Source organism: Perca flavescens, chromosome 10 (genome assembly GCF_004354835.1).
Source record: "Perca flavescens isolate YP-PL-M2 chromosome 10, PFLA_1.0, whole genome shotgun sequence".
Lineage (NCBI taxonomy): Eukaryota > Metazoa > Chordata > Actinopteri > Perciformes > Percidae > Perca > Perca flavescens.
The window spans coordinates 1,244,583-1,252,082 of NC_041340.1; the positions used below are offsets into that span (position 1 = coordinate 1,244,583).

Consider the following 7,500-nt stretch of genomic DNA (forward strand, 5'->3'; position numbering starts at 1 on the left):
TTCATCTGATCTGAGGCCGTATGTTTTGGACACTCGGGTGAAGAGAGGGGCAGAGCTGTCAACCGATCACCATCTGGTGGTGAGTTGGGTCAGGGGTGGGGAAGACTCTGGACAGACCTGGTAAGCCCAAACGTGTAGTGCGGGTAAATTGGGAACGTCTGGAGGAGGCCCCTGTCCGACAGACTTTCAACTCACACCTCCGGCGGAGCTTTTCGTGCATCCCTGTGGAGGCTGGGGGCATTGAACCCGAGTGGACAATGTTCAAAGTTTCCATTGCTGAAGCTGCGGCGAGGAGCTGTGGTCTTAGGATCTTAGGTGCCTCAAGGGGCGGTAACCCACGAACACCGTGGTGGACACCAGTGGTCAGGAAGCCGTCCGACTGAAGAAGGAGTCCTTCCGGGATATGTTATCTCGGAGGACTCCGGAGGCAGTTGCAGGGCACCGAAGGGGCCCGAAGGGCTGCAGCCTCTGCCGTGAAAGAGGCAAAGCAGCGGGTGTGGGAGAAGTTTGAGAAGACATGGAGAAGGACTTTCGGTCGGCACCAAAGTGTTTCTGGAAAACTGTTCGCCACCTCAGGAGGGGGGGGAACCATCCAAGCTGTGTACAGTAAGGATGGGACACTGTTGACCTCCACTGAGGAGGTAATAGGGCGGTGGAGGGAGCACTTTGAGGAACTCCTGAATCCGACTAATACGCCCTCTATGTTAGAGGCAGAGCTGGAGGATAACGGGGATTGTCGCCGATTTCCCAGGCGGAAGTCACTGATGTAGTCAAACAACTACACAGTGGCAAAGCCCCGGGATTGATGAGATCCGTCCAGAAATGCTCAAGGCTCTGGGTGTGGAGGGGTTGTCCTGGTTGACACGCCTCTTCAACATTGCGTGGAAGTCTGGGACGGTGCCAAAGGAGTGGCAGACTGGGGTGGTGGTTCCTCTTTAAAAAGGGGGACCAGAGGGTGTGTGCCAATTATAGGGGTATCACACTTCTCAGCCTCCCTGGTAAAGTCTACTCCAAGGTGCTGGAAAGGAGGGTTCGGCCGATAGTCGAACCTCGGGTTGAGGAGGAACAATGCGGATTCCGTCCTGGTCGTGGAACAACGGACCAGCTCTTCACTCGCAAGGATCCTGGAGGGAGCCTGGGAGTATGCCCAACCGGTCTACATGTGTTTTGTGGATTTGGAGAAGGCGTATGACCGGGTCCCCGGGAGATACTGTGGGAGGTGTGCTGGGAGTATGGGGTGAGGGGGGTTCTACCAGGGCCATCCAATCTCTGTATGACCAAAGTGAGAGCTGTGTCCGGGTTCTCGTAGTAAGTCGGACTCGTTTCAGGTGAGGGTTGGCCTCCGCCAGGGCTGCGCTTTGTCACCAATCCTGTTTGTAATATTTATGGACAGGATATCGAGGCGTAGTCGGGGTGGGGAGGGGTTGCAGTTTGGTGGGCTGGGGATCTCATTGCTGCTCTTTGCAGATGATGTGGTCCTGATGGCATCATCGGCCCGCGACCTTCAGCACTCACTGGATCGGGTTCGCAACCGAGTGTCAAGCGGTTGGGATGAGGATCAGCACCTCTAAATCGGAGGCCATGGTTCTCAGCAGGAAACCGATGGAATGCCTTCTCCAGGTAGGGAATGAGTCCTTACCCCAAGTGAAGGAGTTCAAGTACCTTGGGGTTTTGTTCATGAGTGTGGGGACAATGGAGCGGGAGATTGGTCGGAGAATAGGCGAGCGGGTGCGGTATTGCATTCAATCTATCGCACGTTGTGGATTTTAAAAGAGAGCTGAGCCAGAAGGCAAAGCTCTCGATCTACCGGTCAGTTTTCGTTCCTACCCTCACCTATGGTCATGAAGGCTGGGTCATGACCGAAAGAACGAGATCCAGGGTACAAGCGGCCGAAATGGGTTTCCTCAGGAGGGTGGCTGGCGTCTCCCTTAGAGATAGGGGTGAGAAGCTCAGTCATCCGTGAGGAGCTCGAGTAGAGCCGCTGCTCCTTTGCGTCGAAAGGAGCCAGTTGAGGTGGTTCGGGCATCTGGTAAGGATGCCCCCTGGGCGCCTCCCTAGGGAGGTGTTCCAGGCACGTCCAGCTGGGAGGAGGCCTCGGGGAAGACCCAGGACTAGGTGGAGGGATTATATCTCCAACCTGGCCTGGGAACGCCTCGGGATCCCCCAGTCGGAGCTGGTTAATGTTGCTCGGGAAAGGGAAGTTTGGGGTCCCCTGCTGGAGCTGCTCCCCCCGCGACCCGACACCGGATAAGCGGACGAAGATGGATGGATGAACATTTAGGACTCAAAACACAACATTTAGGACTCAAAACACAACATTTAGGACGTAAAACACAACATTTAGGACTCAAAACACAACATTTAGGACGTAAAACACAACATTTAGGACTCAAAACACAACATTTAGGACTCAAAACACAACATTTAGGACTCAAAACACAACATTTAGGACGTAAAACACAACATTTAGGACTCAAAACACAACATTTAGGACGTAAAACACAACATTTAGGACTCAAAACACAACATTTAGGACGTAAAACACAACATTTAGGACTTTCGTGTTTACTGTAGCTAACGGTAGGCTAACGCTACCTGCTGTGTAACGTGTTATTAGTGTTTACTATGGCTAACAGTAGGCTAACGTTACCTGCTGTGTAACGTGTTTTTAGTGTTTACTGTAGCTAACGGTAGCTAACGCTACCTGCTGTGTAACGTGTTATTAGTGTTTACTGTAGCTAACGGTAGGCTAACGTTACATGCTGTGTAACGTGTTATTAGTGTTTACTGTAGCTAACGGTAGGCTAACGTTACCTGCTGTGTAACTTGTTATTGGAGTTTACTGTAGCTAACGGTAGGCTAACGTTACCTGCTGTGTAACGTGTTATTAGTGTTTACTGTGGCTAACGGTAGGCTAACGCTACCTGCTGTGTAACGTGTTATTAGTGTTTACTGTAGCTAGCTAATGGTAGGCTAACGTTACCTGCTGTGTAACGTGTTATTAGTGTTTACTGTAGCTAACAGTAGGCTAACGTTACCTGCTGTGTAACGTGTTATTAGTGTTTACTGTAGCTAACGGTAGGCTAACGTTACCTGCTGTGTAACTGTTATTAGTGTTTACTGTAGCTAACAGTAGGCTAACGCTACCTGCTGTGTAACGTGTTATTAGTGTTTACTGTAGCTAACGGTAGGCTAACGTTACCTGCTGTGTAACGTGTTATTTGTGTTTACTAGCGTGACATGCAGCGATGTTTATGTTGCCTCTAACGTAGGTTTCGGAGCATCAGAGCGCAACGCAGACATGTAAGTATCAGTGTAATGAGCCAATGAAATCCGCGTTGCTATTTCGTCCGGTAGATACCTCACGTCAAACGTGCATGTATGGAAAACAGTCGCACAACAGCTGAAATGGCTCCTTCACAGTATCCTTCAATAAAGGAGGAATGTAGCACCATATGGATGTAAAAGCAGTTATAATTGAGGACACTGACAATAAAATTTGTTTTGGTTAAATCAACAAATAATCGTTTTAATTAATCGTGATCTCAATATTGATCAAAATAATTGTGATTATCATTTTGGCCATAATCGTTCAGCCCTATGCAGATTGACGTAAAAAAGTTGCATCAAATCCTCCTTGGTTGTTCACACTGCGGCCACGTTGAAAACTTTCAGACCTGGGTCTGATTCAGGACCACATATGGAAGTGGTCTACATCTGATTTGAATGTTTACACTACTTCTGAAGAAGTCTGACCTGCTCACTGGACCCCAAAATAAATCAGATTTGGTCACTTTTGCCTACAGTCTGAACGTAGCCAAAGTTTAGGACTTAAAGACTTGAGACTGTCTTGTGATTTGCTAAACAGTGACTTGGTCCCATTTCTGATTTATTGTCTACATAAAGAACTGTATAGTATAATAGGGTTTTAAGTTATGTATCAGACAAAAACAGAAAAGGTGTCCATGTGGAAAAGAGGTTAAAGAGCCACAACATTTAGTTTAGAAGTTGTTCAACAGACTTAAAAGAAAAGTAGACTAAAGTGTCTGAAAAGAGGAAATTTTTACAAAGAGCTGGAACAGTTTGTTTAAACACACACACACACACACACACACACACACACACACACACACACACACACACACACACACACACACACACACACACACACACACACACACACACACACACACACACACACACACACACACACACACACGTTTAACACACACACGTTTAACACACTAACACAGCTTTCACAGAGAGAAAAGTCCAAGCAGGTAGAAAAAAAAGAGAAGCCTGTATTACCAGAGCAGAAACACCAGCTGCTATTGGCTCAAGACCGAGCAGGGGGCGGGTCTCAGCGTCTCCAGCGACCACAGCCATTGGTCAGAAATGCCTGACATGCAGAGGGAGGGTGGAGTAGGAAGGGAAGGAAGGGGGAGGCATGTAAGTGAGGAAAGGAGAGATGAAAAGGAGGCGATGTGAGGAGGAAACTACAAAAAAAAAAAAAAAAAAAAAAAAAAAAAGGAAAAGGAGGAGGTATAACACACAGACAGGAGAGAAGAAGAACTGTGAGTCCCAAACAGACAGAAAGCTGTGTGAAGAAGAAGAAACAGAGCAGATGTTAAGGCGTGTCCATGCAGTTAACACAGATAACCAACAACACTGGCTATTGATCATTGAACGTTTTCGATACCGGTACAGATACCAATACTGTGACTTTGATACTGGTTCCTTAAAGGAACACGCCAACTTATTGGGACTTTATCTTATTCACCGTAACCCCCAGAGTTAGACTAGTCCATACATACCCTTCTCATCTCTTATTGGGACTTTATCTTATTCACCGTAACCCCCAGAGTTAGACTAGTCCATACATACCCTTCTCATCTCTTATTGGGACTTTATCTTATTCACCGTAACCCCCAGAGTTAGACTAGTCCATACATACCCTTCTCATCTCTTATTGGGACTTTATCTTATTCACTGTAACCCCCAGAGTTAGACTAGTCCATACATACCCTTCTCATCTCCGTGCGTGCTGTAATGGCTCCACCTGTAGCTTAGCCTAGCACAGAACATGCAGGTGACTGGTTCCAGTAATCCTACTGCTCCGAATTGTGATAAAAGTGACAAAATAACTCCAACATGTTCCTATCTACATGTTGTGATTTGTAGAGTCACAGCGTGTACAAAAAAAAAACAACCTAACGAGACACAGCCGTCTTCTAACCGTAAACAAACTGAGAATATACAGTACAGACCAAAAGTTTGGACACACCTCCTCATTCAATGCGTTTCCTTTTTATTTTCATGACTATTTACATTGTAGATTCTCACTGAAGGCATCAAAACTATGAATGAACACATATGGAATTATGTACTTAACAAAAAAAGTGTGAAATAACTGAAAACATGTCTTATATTTTAGATTCTTCAAAGTAGCCACCCTTTGTTTTTTTATTAATAAGGGAAATAATTCCACTAATGAACCCTGACAAAGCACACCTGTGAAGGTAAAACCATTTCAGGTGACTACCTCATGAAGCTCATTGAGAGAACACCAAGGGTTTTCAGTTATTTCACAATTTTTTTTTAAGTACATAATTCCATATGTGTTCATTCATAGTTTTGATGCCTTCAGTGAGAATCTACAATGTAAATAGTTATGAAAATAAAAAACACATTGAATGAGAAGGTGTGTCCAAACTTTTGGCCTGTACTGTATATTCTCAGACAGGTTGCTGCAAAGCAAATCATTCCGCCCAAGAACTATATTCTTCCGCCTGAGAATATAGTTCCCGGTTTGTTTACTGTTAGAAGACGGCTGTGTCTCATGTTACGTTGTTTTTTGTACACGCTGTCACTCTATAAATCACAACATGGAAACAGGAACATGTTGGCGTTATTTTGTCACTTATTGGGAGCAGTAGGCTAGTTGGAACCAGTTACCTGCAGGATCTGTGCTAGGCTAATCTAATGCTGGAGCCATCAGACAGCATTACAGCACACACTGAGATGAGAAGGGTATGTATGGACTAGTCTAACTCTGGGGGTTACAGTGAATAAGATAAAGTCCCAATAAGAGATGAGAAGGGTATGTATGGACTAGTCTAACTCTGGGGGTTACAGTGAATAAGATAAAGTCCCAATAAGTTGGCGTGTTTCTTTAACCTAACGATACTTTTTTCAATAACAATTTAATAAAATAAAAATAAACTACATAACAAATCCTTTTACTGTATTTATTTTTCATCTCTTCCTACATGAGCCCTGTCTCTGTGCCTAGAGTCTTTCCTGCCTGTCTCTGTGATGTGTAACGTTAAGACAACCAATCACAAACATTATTAGATCTTTGCAGAAGCATGCTGCATGCTTATTGGCTCACTGACGCTGCTTTACTCCTTAGGTAATGGAATTGGGTATTGGATGACTAAGCATTTTTCAATACCTCATACTTTAGAGGTGTCTGATGGAACAATCTGTGAAGCTGGTCCAGTATTAAACCAGAACCGAGCTGTAATGTAACCCTACAGGACTAATGTTCAGCAGCAGTTAGAGTCACTAAAAGTTCTGTTGTTGCTGCTGACAGACTCAGATTATTATTCTAAGAGTCTGACAACATTATGGGATGGATCCCTACAGAGATGGACCTTTTAGTTAAAGAGTAAGATCCTTTTAGTTTAACATCAAACAGCCCCGAAATCACCATCACCAAACTCAGAGAGAGTGAGAGACAGACAGAGAGACAGAGAGAGAGACAGACAGGTGACATCTGTCAGCAGCTACTTTCCATCCAGTCCTCCTCCATTTAAAACTCTGTCTCAGTTCAGCTCCTGTGACTTTATTTTGTGTATTTAAATGTCCAGGCAGCTCTTACCTCTCAGGGAAATAAGGAGCCACAGCAGGGTCACTTTAACCAGGCTTTTAGCTGCTTTCTTCTACATGTGGGTTTATTTCAAGGGTTTTATTTGCTTCAAAATTTGCTTCTTTTTTAAATTTTTCTGAGGATTTTGTGGCTGCTTGTGTGTCTGTGGTGTTCCCATGTAAAGCAGCTGTTGTCAGTGTGTTTAAACAGGGAACAGATCATCACAGCAACACTTTCCCTTTGTTTGTCTGTATGTAAATCTCCTCCCGGGAACAAAAGGACACAAAGTAGATCACTTGGTTTGCTAAACTATGATGTGTGTGTGTGTGTGTGTTTCTCTGTGTGTGAGAGTGTATGTGTGTCTGTGTGAGAGTGTGTGTGTGTGTGTGTGTCTGTCTGAGTGTGTGGGTGTGCTTGTGTATGTGTGTCTCTGTGTGTGTGTCTGTGTGTGTGTGTGTGTGTGTGTGTGAGATTGTGTGTGTGCCTTTATGTCGACCAAACTGTAAGTTAGAAGACTTTATGAGACATGCAGTAATACAGTCAGAGATATTTGACTTTTTTTCAAAATAAAAGCATGTTAATAAACTCTACATATGTCTGGCTCTCTTTTCAAAAATGTAATTATAATT

At 44.8% G+C, this 7,500-nt stretch overlaps 1 protein-coding gene across 2 annotated transcripts in view; it reads right to left on the reverse strand.

Moving 5' to 3' along the window:
* The window catches only part of b4galt1l (DP-Gal:betaGlcNAc beta 1,4- galactosyltransferase, polypeptide 1, like), a 27,761-nt gene that overhangs the window by 12,243 nt on the left and 8,018 nt on the right, over positions 1 to 7,500 (reverse strand). The window lies entirely within an intron of this gene.